Genomic DNA, 15,134 nt, shown 5'->3' with positions numbered 1-15,134 from the left:
GGTTTTATTAAAGCATGGGGACAGGACCTTTGGGCAGAAAGGACTTCACTGGAGTTGTGAGGAATGGCTGATTATATACTTTGGAATTGGGGGAGGTAAAGACAAAGGGAAGTTTCCAAAAGGACTTTCATATGCTAAAGAAGACTCACAGGATCCTGGAGGCCTAGCTATTGTCAAGCTAAGGTTGTTTTTCCCTCTAGAAAAGCATTAACACTAAGGCAATTGGGAGTTCCTGGAGGAATGTTTTACTCTGCCTGCCTCAGGTATTTGTCAGTGGGTTGCAGGTTATAAGAAAATTTAATTTTATCTACATTTCCTATTGCCTTTATTCCCCACCTCACAGAGATTCCATATCCCAAAGCTCACAACCTCCTTCCCCAACTCATTTTACAGACTGTTCCACACAAATATGTCCTTGTAAGGTACTCTGGACTGATCCTAGTGAGCCTATGTCATCATTCAAATGGACTGTGCTTCTCTTTGGGAAAGTACCAAAGAGATCCCAATTGCACAGACTGGTCCAACTTGTCTGAGCTACCTGATTCTCTCTTAATGCTTGATTAGAAAAATCAATCTGGTTAATTAAAGAGGATCATTCTGGCAACCCCCCAAATCTTCAAATTCACATCTTTCCTTGAATGCATGGCTTGACATCAGCTGTTGTTTGTGGGAACTTCTACCAGAATTTTTGCTTGGCTGCCCAATTTTCATATGAAAGAATTCTTCCTTTCCTTTGAGCAAAGCTATTACTGAGGTGTAGGTGGTTTGGGCTGAAAGAGAGGATGGATTTTCTCAGTTCTGTAGTGTGGCAGAACAATCCATCATTAAGTACACAGATAGCTCAAGGGAAACAATTCAAAGATTAGCCCAAAGGGTTATTCCTTGATTTGTTCTCTGTGCTGTTTTTCTTTTCTTTCATTTTAGCGAAGACAAAATTATTGCTGATGGGAGATACACCTTTTTTCACATGAGCACATGCAACACTGACAGTCAACTTCGCTGACCCAAGTAGAGAAGTATAAAAGCCTCTAGCACAAGGAAGTTATAACCAAGAACATTGTTTATTCAACTGAACCTTAAAGCTTATTGTTGATTAGATTTAAATAATTATAAACCTACTGGTATACTTCCACCTATGTAGGATTCAGAGAAATTGAACAGGGATCACTGTACTATGTGTTCAGTTGCTAAGCAAGTCTTGAATACATAGAGAGCTACTTGAAGTAGCCAGACTTATGTCCTTACTCTAGCCTTGGGTTTATGTCTATGCCAGGGAGACCTAGGGCTGGTGTTTGGATGAATTCTTATTCTGAAAAACACTTTAAAGTCTCTGTTTTACTCATTGTGGCTCAATAAGCTTATTTCTATTTAAAGGATAGCAGATTTTATTTTTCAAAGGTAATTACATCTGAAGAATCTTTTATATTAAATAATGCAATGTCTATGTTGGATTGGTTTATAGAAACATGCAGCATTTTGCTTCCTTATAACTGTTCTTCTTGCAGCAAGCAACCAACCAGAAATATTAGTGAACTTGACTTGCATTTGGAATGGGAAAAAAAAAAACCTACTTATACATCTTCCAAACTGGTTCTGGAATCACAAAAGTGGATCTGTAACTCCATAAGTACACACTATTTCCCCCAAACAAAGGAATATCTTAAAATTGTGTGATAGATATGGTCAGAGAAAAGATCACTAATTTACTGATAAGAAAACAGAGCTATGGCCTCGTTAAGTGACATTCCTAGGTGTAGTGGGTTGAATAGTGCTCCCCAATTAATTTCCACCTAAAACCTGTGAATATGACCTTATTTAGAAAATAGATCCTTTTCAAAAGTAATCAAGTTAAGATGAAGTCATACTAGATTAGGGTGTGCCCAAAACCAATGCCTGGTATCTTTATAAGGAGAGGGAGGTTTGGTGTCAGAGACATAGAGACCATAGGGAAAAAGACCATGTGATGGCAGGCAGAGCTTGGAGTCATGAAGCTACAATTCAGAGAACTCATGGGGTTGCAAACAACCACCAGAAGACAGAAGCAAAGCATGGAAGAGATTCTTCCATACATACAGCCTTCAAAGAGAGAGTGAATGGTTCTGCCAACACCTTGATTTCAGACATCTAGCCTCCTGAACTATGAAAGAATAAATTTCCTTTGTACTCAGGCCCCAGTCTGTGGTAATTTGTTGCAATAGCCCTAGGAAACTAATACATCAGGGTTGCATAGGTAGTAAGTAGTAGGTCCATGGATGGAGTTTGTTTTTTCTGAACTCTAGTGAAGTATTTGTTTTTTCCAAGACACCTCAGTGCCTCCCTGTCAGTGCCTCTTCTCCATCTACTCTCACTGTCCTCAGTAAAAATAAGTTAGGGAAATCATTATCTTTGGGATTTATGGCATTTTGTATTTTAGGGTGTTCTAATTATAAGAAGGTAGGTGACAGATTTGAGTTTTAAGAAGACAGTAGTGTAAAAATCCCATAGATGCTGTCCAAAGGCAAAACTTGCTATAGTAGGTAATTCATGGCATGTGGAGAACGTATTTCTCCTTTCTGGTTTCTCCCACTAAGACTGTCTCAAAACAGAGCTGTAATGAGCACAATCTATCTCTGTTGCTAACCTATGATAAAATTATGATAATGATGAACATTTATTAAGTACCCATAGTGCAAGGTGTTACTTGTTCAAAATGCATAAATGACCTGGTCCCCACTATCATAGTGTTTACCATAGTATTGGCACCGTGTAGGTGTTGATTAATGCTTTGAGCTGATCTGCTTAGAAAACACCACAATCGTTTATACTTCTGAATGTCTTTTGTGAGTTCTTCTGCTGACTCATGTTCTTTCAAGTATACTGTGGTTGGAGACCATAAAAATTATAGACTGGAAAATCTGGAATTTCCATAATCATCAAAATACTTTTGAGTCTACTTTTCTCACCAATTAGGAAACAAGTGTAGACAGATGGAGTGACATTCCCAGGAGTAGTGGATTGAGTAGTGCCTCTTCCCTCAAATTCATGTCTACTTGGAACCTGTGAATGTGACCTTATTTGGACATAAGATCTTTGCAGATGTAATCAAGTTGAGATTATTAGTTATGTTGCTTTGGTTTTTGTTCTGAATAAATGGAATTTTCATAGGTTTCTCTGCTTCTAGATATCCTTGCTATGGCTCCTTTAAGCTAGCAGTAGTTCTGTTATAGGGAAGAGCTGGTGATGGTCCCAGAACCACATATCTTAAAGCTGGAAGGGAACTCAAGATATCATGGTGAGCCACCTGCTTTAGGGTGACTTTCCATTTTACAGATGAAATAATCAAAGAATTTCAATGACTTGATAAAGATAATACATTTGATTAGTAATAGATAAAATCCAACATTTTTGAGTAATTCCTATTGGTCAGACATTGTGCTAAGAATTTTATGTGCATAATCTTATTTAATTTCTATAACAACCTTATGAGGTAGATATTGTTATCCTATTTTAAGGAAGAGAAAACTTAGGCACAGAATGATTAAGTAGTTTTCCCAAGGCAGTAGTGCTAGTATCAAAATCATGTGTCAGCATTTATGTAGCGTAGATAGCATTGTGACCCAAGAAAGTCTGATTCCAGAACCTGAGCATTGAATCACCACATTATACTGTTTAATGGTTAGAGTAAGAATCAAGTTATCTTGCTCTAGAGATTTAGTGAAGTGATTCCCAACCATTGTACAGGATCTATGAATCTATATATATGTTTCAAACATTATCTGTAGACTAAAAAACAATGTGACCAACTAATATTTTAAAATAAATGCTGGTTTTGTTTGGGTTAGCTGTGAATTCATTTAAAAGCATTATTGAATTAAGACTGGCTTCTTGCCACGATTCATTTGATTAAATCAATGACTACTAAAAGAACAACCTCTTTTTGGGGAGTCTAAAACACTTGATCTGGAAAGGAGCCCTTGTATTCATGAAGGGTATTATGAACCACAGGGAGAATGGAAAGAGAGCTCAATTTGGAATCAGACAGATCTGGGTTTGAGTCTTGGTTTCTGTTTACTTCCTAGCTGAGTGACCTTGGGCAAGTCCCTTTATTATCTTGGCTTCATTTTCCTCATTTGTAAGATGATATTCTATAAATTATCTCTTTTTTTAATATTATAGTGTTGATTGATTTTTTATTGGAGTTCAATTTGCCAACACAGAGCATAACACCCAGTGCTCATCCCACCAAGTGTCCCCCTCTGTGCCCATCACCCAGTCACCCCAACCCCCCTCCCACCTCCCCTTCCACTATCCCATGTTCATTTCCCAGAGTTAGGTGTTTTGTCACCCTCACTGATATTTTCACTCATTTTCTCTTCTTTCCCTGTATTCCCTTTCACTAATTTTTATATTCCCCAAAAGAATGAGACCAAATAATGTTTGTCTTTTTCCGCTTGACTTATTTCACTCAGCATAATACCCTCCAGGTCCCTCCATGTCGAAGCAAATGGTGGGTATTTGTCGTTTCTAATGGCTGAGTAATATTCCATTGTATACATAAACCACATCTTCTTTATCCATTCATCTTTCGATGGACACTGAGGCTCCTTCCACAGTTTGGCTATTGTGGACATTGCTGCTAGAAACATCGGGGAATGTTTTTGGCAATGTCAGATGCAACACTTTACATTAAAGTATTTTATATTAAAAATAGAGCTCTGTAGGAATATAGGAACATAAGGTGAGCATTATTATTCCTCTGTGATACTCAAGGAATCAGGTTTGGTCCTGAATACTGCCTTATGTCAATTTTACCCACAGTTGTTCTGTATACTTTGTTTTTAAATCTTTGTCACTAACATGAAGATAACCTAGGGAACAGGTCTATTTCCCAGAAAATAATATTCATTCCTAGTATGAGCTCTCTTCACATTCTAGTCATGCTTAGAATAGTACATCTTTTGTGAGATGAGGATTTGGGGTGGTGAAGAGGAAAATACGGCATGCCAGCTCTTCTGTGGGTCACTATGAGTAGGTCACAGCCATTCTGGGAGACCCTATATCACTTTTTCTGGGCTGAGAACTAGAACTAGTTCTCTATTCTATTCAACTAGGAATGGAGTCCAGCCAAAGAGAGGAAGAACTGTTTCTGTCTCTCTCTGTTTCTCTCATGTCTCTCCTTTCCCAGCTTTCTAATCTCTTCCAGTGGCATTGTTTATTGAAGCAGAAATACAAAAGAACAAATTAGATCTATCTCTAGCCTTTTGAGTAACATGAAAACACTGTTAGACCCTTGGGGTTGGGTCTGGTGATAGCAGAGCTTGAAGGAACCTCATTTATAGCCCTGCATATATCTTAGTCTGATTTGGACACTGCTGTGACTTTTCATTTCCCTTTGATCTTAGTCATTTATAACTGCTGAGCTGCTCCAAGGTTTTGCATGAAAAGTTTAGCCCAAGCTTCTGGAGCTGGAGCTGTGCTGCCACCACCTGGAATTGTGGGGGAGTTCAACAGCAATTGTCTTAACCTTCCTCCTAACAGCCAGTCATCCACAGACAGAACTTTGAATTAATTCTGAGAAAAGTCCTTTTCTCTGGAAGGTTTCGAATTCTTTGGGACTTGAGTATGGAAGGGAGTTTGGTTTCTGAACTGTCGAATGAAATTTACAAGGTTGGAATTAATGAATTCTTAAACAAACTTCTTATATGCTTTACCAGCCACAGCTATCAATTATGATTAATAAAATAGTGCATTAGTAACCTAGGTCTGACCAGTGCTGAGGCACGATTAATCTTGTGGCCCAACTGTTCTGCAACTCTTTTTGTTAACCTCTTGCCTGAAAACACATAGGTCTCAAGAGAGCCTTGGGCCTTCTTGTCAATTATACTTGGAGCCCACAGTTAGTGCTTTATAAGACCTGGGAAGTATAGGAAAACCAGTTGTCTGTTCCATCCTCCTATTATCAACCTATGCAGAGAGTCTTGCCTCTTATGTCCTTGGTTCCATCTACATTGCTGTTTGTGTGCCATCATAGTCTATCTTCAGCTGACTTCAGTTATGAGTCTTGGCAGAAGATAAAAATGAGCTTAAGTGCTTGATCTGCTGCATTCTTTGGGGTCAAGGAAAGAGTAGGGGTTATCTTTTTACAGATAAGTGAAACCTAATGTAAGATGGATAGGTCTTATAGAAAGGAATGGTCCTCTGAACTTTGGAGATGGTCCACATATTAGGCCTAAAGCAATCATATGGATAGCATCAATAGAGCTATGATTTGCTGGGTTCACTCTCAGTGAGACTTGCTTTATGTTCACTTAGAAGAAGTTGGTTATTTGTATTGGTCATCTGACTGCTCTTAGACACATTTAATTTTCATTATGCCAAGGCAAGTCCTAAAGAGAAATGTCATAGGCTTGGAACACACCACAGTTCTGGTGAGGTCATGAGTTCTGACAGAGGTGGAAATTGTGGAAGTACACAGGAGAGTTCCAGGACTTTCTGTCCGCGAGAGTATGCAAACCATAGCAATACATGGTTTTACAGATATACTGCCAGTGTTGCCAGAATTAATAATTTCCATTTCTACCACTAGGTTTTATACTAGCCTCTACCTCCTGATCTTTTCCTTACATTGTGTGATCTTTTGACAAAGCTCTTACTGTTTTTACTAAAACTTTCCTGGTCTAATTGCTAGCAAATATCTTTAAAAATTTTTTTTAATTGGAGTTCAATTTGCCAACATATATCATATCACCCAGTGGCTAGCAAATATCTTGAAGAAAATCAAGTTTGCTCAACAGACCATCTCTTGGCAGTCAGTGAAGTGTCATCAATGTAGACTGCCTTAGGTGGTCTTTAGATCTCAAATTAAATGTTACTTCCCTAGGCCTTTTCTGATCATCTGTTCTTTTTTTTTTTTTTTTTGTATCAACTGTTCTAAAGTCAGTTTATCCAACTTCTTCTTTGGTACAATAGCTAGGAAAACATGCTCTAGAGTCAGACAAATCCATTCCTGGCTCTGCCTACCACTACCTATGTTACCCAAGTTACTTAGCCTCTCTGCATCTCAGTTTCATAGTAAAACAGGCATAATAATAGTACATACTTCAGAAGGTTGCTGTAAGGATTAGTTATGATGCATAAAGCATTTAGAACAGTGCCTGGCTATCATCATCATTATTTCAGCCCATGTTTGAGTCTTAAACATCATTTACTTTAACTTGAAATTGTTGTAGGTGTCAGTTTGTCTTTTTTTTTTCCAGTTTCTCCCTCCCTGTTTTAAAAGTTTCATGAAGGCAGAAACCATGTTTGTATTTTTCTTGTTCATTCGCCTTTCCCTAGTGCTTAGCACACAGTAGAAACTCAATAAATACTGTCAAGTATGCGAATGATAATTTAAGAAAAGTTTCCTAAACTCAAATATCTATTTCCTCCAAGTTCCTATTACAACAAAATCTCTTTATAACAAAAAGATACCTAGATCTCAATCAATAGAGTATTTTATTTCAAGGAACATTTATGACAAACAAAATGCCAGGGCATGATATTCCAAGCAGTCTTTAGTGTCAGTCTTTTTCTTTTCACTATTGCCTTTGTTTTCTCCAGTTACTTATGACTAGATCTACTAATGGGACTCACCTCTAGGTCCAGGCCCAGAGCCTAGGGATATCATTCCAGACATAAGTAAGGTAAAGCGATTGAGGATTTAGTATAGGGTATGAAAATTATAAAGGTACAAACACATTAAATTACTTAAATGTGTTGTATAAATAGTGAAGTCCCTTACCCTGACATGAAAATGAAATGTGTTAGAGATGTATTCAGGGTAACTGTGTCCAAGCCACAGGTTCTATTCACTCTACCCTCTGTCACAGACAGATCTCTAACAGAACTCTATCTGTGCTTATTACCTGGAATCTTCTGCTGATACATCCTGCCCTCTGCTTCCTTAAAACATTTTGGAACTTCATGAATTCCTTGGATACAAGCCAAGGAAGACATCCAGCTGCCGTTACTGATACCAGCCTTCTCCGATTTCCATTACCTCAGGTGTTAGTGTTACTCCCCATTCTTAGCAGCCCTAACTCCTGAACTCACTCTATTCATATGGTTTTGGTATATGTTGTACTGGAATCACATTTGTGTAAAAATTAGCAGAAGGTAGAAGAAGCCATCCTAATTTGTTATTTCCAAGTAAACCACAAATCATAAAAATGTTATTAATTATTAACCAGTTCCAAAGCCTTTGATGACACCACTGACCTCCACTATAAGGTTCTAAATATGTGTTCTAGCAATCAAGGCTCTGCACAATAAATAGTCTCTACCTACCTTTTCAACATCAACTCCCATTACTCCACTATATGAAGTTTCTGTGAGATCCAGGGGTAGAGGCTTTCTCTTTGTTAGTAGCAGCTTGGCACTTTCAATTGTATCTGGCACATTGTGGTGCTCAGTACATATAAGAGGTAAATATCCCTAAGTTCTTTGTGCTATGTTCATGTAAAACATAAAGTACTTTAAGATAGCATCTCACTCTACAGGTGTCATCTCATGTAATTCCCCAGCTTTATGAAAGGGCTATTATATTAATTTGTCTAAGTTCACTCAACAAGGGTAATGGTAAAATCAGGACTTGAACTCAGATCTATTTATCCTTAGAGCTTGTGCCATTAAAAACTATACCACATCACTTTAATAGTGTTTGTAGAATAAATACATGAACCAAACTACTCTTCATTATTTCCCTAAAGCAATGAAATTACCGCAGCTTATGTGCCTTTACAAAGACCCTTTTCCTCCCCTGAAAGACTTTCCCACGGCTTCTAGGTGCTCAGTCGTTCTTTGGACTTAGGCTATATCAATGATGAACACTGCTTCTCTGACACCTGATAAATGCTTCCTTGTATTTGTAGTTTTCCTTTTATGATACCCACAACTAGACTGTAAGACCTTGGAGGGCAAAATCCACATCTAACACTGCTATTTAGTCTCAGTCTTAAGCATCAAGTATAGCCACTTAGAACCATTAAGTTACATTTCCTAAGGGTGATGGCTTAAGTGAGGACAAAAAATAAACTGAAGCTAGGTCCATTTTTAATTACAATTGGTAAGAAACCTATATTACATGAGGATGTATTAAAACATAACATCCTTTCATGTGTAAATATTAGTTACTGGGATGAGAGATTGAAGGAGCAAGGAAGAAATAGTCCTCACCATAACCATCATCTTTACAAGTAAATTTGCTTCAGAGGTTGAATTATCTTGTTATGTATGCCATCTATTTTAGACCGATCTTTTGGGAAATTCCAGAAATCAGAAATTAGTTGCCTAGACTGGACATAGTTATTTTGCAACTATGGAGTAATTTACATTTAAAAAACTGCTTTATGGTAATTATAATGTTCACTGGAGATCAAACAAGACTGAACAGGAAACCTGGGAGGGTCTTCAAAGGCTTCCTGATGACCAGGACTGCCTCTGGTAGGAAATCTTTGGTTAAATTCTATGTAGATCTCTTTTTCTCAAGAGAGGATCAGATTTCATTGATCTCCAGGTTCCAAAGCGGTTCATGAACCCTGCTGTTCTGGATCTGTGACAGCTATTTATTTCTTGTGGGAAAAGGAACTAAATTAAGCATCTTTATTTTACTCTCCTTGGCTAGAAAAATCTAAAGCTATATTGAAACAGGTTAATGGTCCACTAAGTAATATTAAGAGCCCTAAGTTATAAAGGAAAGGAGTCCTATACGTGAATCTCCTGTAATGTACAAGTGAAGATGTAAAATTCAGAGTTGTGAATTCTCTTCTGACTCTTGTAGGTGATTACCTTTGCTGGGGTTTTAATCTGGTGGTTTCACAGACCATGAGATCAAGTATGACGCTCTATTTAAAAAACATATGTATATATATATATGATATTGTATTGTCATGTATGTATGTTGATATGTGTGCTATGATGATGTAACTTTCTATTCCCTTTACATTGGGAAGAGGGGTCTGTGGAAGATGTTTTCATATACATTGACATTGAAGAGAGACTATATAATTTTCCCCCCAGATAGCCCTGATCTCTGCTATGGAGCATGCAATTTGATTACCTTGCTAGGGTTTACTTGTATCGCATGACTAACAAGATTATTAATAGCTATCAAATTATTCAGTTCCTTAAAGATGCAGTCACTGTGCTTCTCTCAATGGTTTCTCACAGCAGCAAATTCTAGGCTTATTAGAAATTGGCCACCAATTTTAATTTTAAGTATATTTCACTTAATTAAATTAAGCCCACTCTTGCTCTCCTGAAATGGCATCGAACATCAGAAGAGCTTTCCTGTCTCTCTCATCATGTCCTCCATGGTTGGAAGAAATAAGGCCCAGCTTTTCTCACTTCTCATCTTTGGGATGAGTCTGTCTTTTTCACTTTACCTTTTATTTCTGAATGACCCTGCTCTTGACCCTGAGCATGCAATCTGAGAGCTGGTTGGGGGTGGAGAGTGGGGAGGATGTTCTGGAGCTCAGCAGATGGATCCCAAGAGCACAATGGTTTACCAGCCCTCCTGTGATTGTTGCCAAAACGCCTTCCTGTTTTCAAAAGTGTCTCGTCCCCTGCTCCTTTGTTTTACTTTGCTAGGAGACTGCAGTTCTGATTTTGCTAGGAACCAAATCTCGTGTTTCAAGGAAATGCAGCTGCTTGTTTTGGTTGGTGGCTCGAAATAGAGAATTTTTCTACCCTTCCTCCCCAACCTCCCACCCACCCGCCTGTGAACCCCGTGGGCTGGCTCATCATCTCCTGAAGCATTGATTTCAGAAGCTGACTATTTGCTTTTGATTGTTTGGCTGGGGCTACAACGAAGTCATTGATGGATCTCATTTTGAGCTATCATCCTGTCTACTCTTTTCAGCCAGCCTTCCAGAACTTATTGCCTGTTCCCCCAAATGCAACTGCACAGCTAGACAGTAAGGTTTTCTCAAGTTCCACCTTTTCCCAGGGTAGAGAACACACAGAGCTCCGTGGGCCTCAAGCTGGGCCCGCTCCTCTCTAAGACTGCTAGTTGTCCTACCAACCCATCATTAGGAATGAGACTTAATTTGATCACTGCTGCCTAGGCTGTTAGCCCTAAGTAGATACCGCCTGGTACTGATGTCGCTGCATTTTGTGATCTTTGCTAACGGAGACCAGCCAAGCTTAGCCAGCTGGTGTCTCCTGTGACACAGGGCGCTCTCACTTCCTACTCTTCCTAATTGCCAGCTTTGGGGAGAAAGGTCATTGGTTCTCTACGGCTGTTTTGGCCCCAGCTGCAGGCAACAGACACAAATTAATATGCTTCCCCTCCCCAAGTCCAGTGTACCAATATGCAAATCATTGGACTCCAAATCAGGATGCGTTCTCAGATGGCAAGTCATTGTTTTCTTCTCATTCAGAAAAGGTACATAACTTCTTGGCTGCTAAAATGATTTTTCTGTCACTTCTGCTCTGTCTGTCCCCTTTGTGGTGCTCTTTGTCTCCTTCTGGGATCTCCCTCTTTCACTTTACTCTCCACTGCCCCAGGGCCTGTCAACCTGAACAAATATTATGCATTATGCTGTTAGTGGCACACGTGACATGCCTTTGGTACTAACATTGCCAGCCCAGGTAACATAACTACATCTGTTAAATTGGCAGCTCGTCATGTTTATTAGTTTCCTTTGTTTTTTTGTTTTTGTTTTTTTACCTTTGTTTCTTTTTTTAAATTGGCATTACCCAACTCATAAGTTTCCTAGTTCTGTGCAAAATCAAGTCAGTGGAGCAGCTGGAACTCCCAGGGAGCTACATAAGGCCTCACCTGAGTTACGGAAGAAGCTTTAAAGGAGCCAAGAATAAACTTAGGCCTACCCTGGGTACCTAGAACTAAAGAGTATACAACAGGTCTGGTGTCCTCACTGAGATTGTCTTGGGCCCAAGATACCTACAGAAGCCCAGGAAGTTGGGTCATCAGACTGACTTTTGTGTTCCTCTGCTTACCAGTTCCTTTGGCTATTATTGTCTATTTGAACCCAATGCAAAAGAGTGTTAAGGCACTAAGTTCATACACTCACTCCAGCTCTATCACCATATATCTCTAAGTTTTACAAGATCTGGCTTGTTTTTTCCAGTCCTGTGGACATCTCCAAAAAGAACTCAGCCTCCAGTAAGACCAGACAACTAGATAGATTTTTTTTTTTTAATTTGGAAAGCTGATCTTCAAGACCTATCCTGTAGGGCTGATATTCTGGTCAGAGGTCTTTCAGCACCCTCAACCATTCCTTCTAGTGATATTTCTGCCTCTTTTTCTACCTTTTTTGCTTCAACCTCTCCAGAAATAGCAGAAGAGACTGTGAGAGAAGTCTAGGATGAGAGTCAAAAGCCAAGCCCTTGTCTGGAGGTCTAATCTGAGGGAGTTACACATGGTACAGAGGTTTCTAGGATCTACCTACTAGGTGGCAGCTAGAGTTTGGGGGAAGCAGTGCAAAAAAAATTGGCTTGCTGTAAATGAGGGCACCCCTAGTCTGTATATTTCCAATCATCTCTCTCTACCTTTATTTTTAGAATTCAATTTGTATTTCAACTGGTCTTTAAGGTCCTTTATTCCGTGATAGTTTTTTTTTTCCGAAAATTGTCAAGAAGGCATTTACTTTAGGAGTATGTGTGGAATATCACTCTTACCTTCCTCCTTGGGATGAGAGAAGCAGCAGTGTGGGAAGGCTGGGCATGATATGATCAGAGTGCCTTTGAAGGGAGAGCTTTCTGTTTTCAAAGTTAGTGGTGGGGAACAATAACAGTTGGTATAAGTTTGCACCTAGAAAGTTAGCATTTGAGATCCACTGGGAGAGAATTCACATGAAAAGGTTGAGGCAATAATGCTGTGAGCCCAAATGGTGCTGTCAAAACATCACAGGTAGTCACTGCAGGGTAGTGCAGAAGGTGTTAGAGACTGGTGTCATTTATTGAAATGTATCTGCTGATTTAGCCTTTGCTAATTAAATGGTCCCCATGATGTGTGTTTATTTAGGGACAGTTATGAGTTTTGCATCAGCAGGGGTTTGGCCCTGTGGGAAGTGCCATTTCTAAAGAGAGGAGATAAGCATGGTGGGGACTTGGGCATAATTTGTTCAGGGATGCTGGCCTTGTCAAACCGGGAAGACTGGGAGTGATTCGTAGGTTTCTGTCCCTTTTCCACCACTGTTCCCCATGTCTCTTGTATTTATTGGAAAGGGCAAGTGACAGGGCCATGGTGGACCATTGTAGCACTTAAGGAGTACTTTTATCTTTGTTTCTCTGCTACAGCTCCCTGGGTGTCACTGTTATCCTTTGTCACAGGGTGGGAAAGGGGGTGGGGCTTAGGAGGAAGAGGGAGGAAAAAGTGCAGGAGACCTCAAAGACTTTTCTTAGCTCCCTTCCCTAGTTTTCCTGGTATTTCAGAATGGTCAGAAACAGCATCCAGGATGGTGGAAAATGCTTCCCATTCCTGCCCAGCAAGTCTACATCACTGGATGCTGCTTTTAATGGCTTTCCTTGTGATGCCTGGGACAGTGTGTGTGTGTGTGTGTGTGTGTGTGTGTGTGTGTGTTTGTGTGTGTGTGTAGCAGGGTGAGGGGACTAACTAGAAATTGGGCAATCACTTTGGGCAGAAGGGAACAGAATTTTAGGAAGCCATCAACAAGATGCACCTCATTCTAGTTCCTCTTCTAGAAAAATCCATAGTACATAGAATTGTGTGCTGCTATTAATCAACTGAATTTAAAACTTTATAAGGGCAAGGACCATTTTTTAAAAAGAATTTTTTTCAGTCCCTAACACAATGCTGGGCACACTGCCAGAATTTGTTGATTTCACAAGGGAAGTGGTTAAGTTTTGTGTAGTGAGGTCATCTTGGCAAATCATTGAACTGCTCTGCAACTTTGCTCCCACATATGAAAAGTCTCTTTACCTCCTAGAGATATTGTAAAGATTAAATAAGATGATGACTTTAATAATGACACATTCCAGTATTGTGCTGTGTCCTCTATTTTCATTTTTCATTTTCGCTACTTTAGGCATTGTAACCTAAGTAAGGAGACCAGATATGCAGGCTGGCAAAAGTTGGACTTTGGCTATTTTTAAAATTTGAAAAATTTTTTATTGTATTCTATTATTTTTAAAATATTTTCTTTTTAAAAGATGTTTTATTTATTTATTCATGAGAAACACACACAGAGAGAGGCAGAGGCATAGGCAGAGGGAGAAGCAGGCTCCATGAAGGGAGCCCGATGTGGGACTCGATCCAGGGGCCTTCAGGATCATGCCCTGAGCCAAAGGCAGATGCTCAGCCGCTGAACCACTCAGGCATCCCAAGATTTTATTCTTTATTCATGAAAGACACACAGAGAGAGAGACAGAGGGAGAAGCAGGCTCCATGCAGGGAGCCTGAAGTTGGACTTGATCCCAGGTCTCTAGGATCATGCCCTGGACTGAAGGTAGCGCTAAACCGCTAAGCCACCCAGGCTGCCCTTGGCTATTTTTTTAAATAAAGCTTTTCTTCCAAAGAGAAGAAGCTTCATCAGACAGCTGGTCAAATTGGTTGGGTAGAATGGGATGCCCATGAGATGCAACAAATGGTGAACTAGAAGATAATCCACATTTTTGCAGCAAAGGCAGAAGGATGTGTGAGGGGGTTGGAGGAAACAGAGAAAATGGAGTTATTTGAAAGCTAATCTCTTTGGAGCTTGAAGCAAACATTTTAAAAGTGCATCTCAGAAAGCTCCCTTAAACTTGTCACTGCTATAGTCTTCATATCTTTATATCTTAGTAATTACCATAAATTTTTACCTTTTTGAACAAAACCTTTTACCCTATCCTTATCAATTTCAGGACAACAAGAATTATCCTCACACATTGGGTCAATTTAAATGTAAGGATATCCCCATTTTGGTCTTCTTCCACTGCCCTTCAGCATTGTTTCGGTGGTGAGGCTGAAATTTTAAACATCAAAAGAATCTTACGGATTTTGACTCTGGCTTTAGTGACTCAAAGGGCTGCCTTGGCCCAGAGAGCTGGCCCAGGGTGCCCAGCCCTATAATTGGTATCCAGGGCCTAGTGTTTCTCAGCAAAAGTTGGTTCAAAAATACTGAGGACTGTCACTAGATGTCCCTCTTGTGTCTCTA

This window comes from Canis lupus, chromosome X (assembly GCF_003254725.2).
Source record: "Canis lupus dingo isolate Sandy chromosome X, ASM325472v2, whole genome shotgun sequence".
Lineage (NCBI taxonomy): Eukaryota > Metazoa > Chordata > Mammalia > Carnivora > Canidae > Canis > Canis lupus.
Note: the sequence above shows the minus strand (reverse complement) of the source record.